This window comes from Morone saxatilis, unplaced genomic scaffold (assembly GCF_004916995.1).
Source record: "Morone saxatilis isolate NCDOM2014 unplaced genomic scaffold, NCSU_SB_2.0 Contig9, whole genome shotgun sequence".
Lineage (NCBI taxonomy): Eukaryota > Metazoa > Chordata > Actinopteri > Moronidae > Morone > Morone saxatilis.
In genome coordinates, this window is record NW_023340268.1 from 6,618,184 (window position 1) to 6,619,278 (window position 1,095).

Below are 1,095 nucleotides of genomic sequence, written 5' to 3' on the forward strand. Positions count from 1 at the left end.
ATGGTACAAATACGTCTTTTGAATGATCCTGTTAGCAACCAAGCTAAACTAACAAGCTGACGAGTGTGCTAACTGACAGTTAGATAGCTTGTTAGCTCATAGAGCTTTATTATCCTATTGAATGAAATGGTGTGCAATGGTGACCAAAATGCCAGGGGGACATAGAACAGGCAAGAAAAAATAGAGGGAAGCTATAGGAGGTTTTATGACCGACAAGCGCTAGCCCACTTAGGCCAGTTAGCCTATTTAGTTTGCCAGTTATAGCAGCTCACCAACTAGCCATCGGATCATTCACCATGTCACCATCTGGCTCCAACTATTCTAGCAAAACATTGCACCATAGACCTACTAGAGGTCAAAAACTGCACCTCTTTAAGATCAGCAACTTTATTTTTTTGTACAGGTTGGGTGAAGTGATAACTTCACATTCCAGGATAACTGCAGAGTCTAAAGTCCTACCTACTGAATGCAAGACACTCACGTCAACAATATGTGTAGGTGCTACTTCACTCCAACGCAAGCATGAGGATAATCAGTGCTGGCATGCTGACAGAAGAACAAATACCTTCACAATTTTGCAAGCCACATATTGAGACAAAAAAAAAAGAAAGAAAGAAAACGCAGTCAGTTTAATTGTAAGCAGAAATAAACGGTTTAGCATGTGTGGGAGAAAGCATTTGCACTGAAATAGTGAATAGAGTTCTGAATTCAGAATGCATTCTTAAGAAATTATGTTCCAAAAAAATTAGCTTAGAAAGTATTACTGATTTAGTGTTGAAACCCTATCTAATAAAGTAAGTAATTGATAATTATCTTAACTGTTACACTTGGGAGATATTCAACAGAGAATCACAGATGGGTTTAGATTATGATTTGTAACTATTGGTAGCTCAAGAATATTTTATTAGAAACAACTATAATATATCAAATAAAAGTAAAATATTTCCAGAATATGAAGAATTTGTTGCATAACTTATCATCAAAGTTATACAAAATAATTTTACTATATTTTAGAAATGTATTTCCAATTTTATTTAACCTTTGTTTAGCCAGGGAAAACCCACTGAGACCGAGATCACATTTTTGATGGTGCCC

General features: G+C 35.7%; 1 protein-coding gene across 3 annotated transcripts in view; it reads left to right on the forward strand.

Moving 5' to 3' along the window:
- The window catches only part of samd12 (sterile alpha motif domain containing 12), a 95,499-nt gene that overhangs the window by 39,928 nt on the left and 54,476 nt on the right, over window positions 1-1,095 (forward strand). The gene's annotated exons all lie outside the window — the stretch shown is intronic.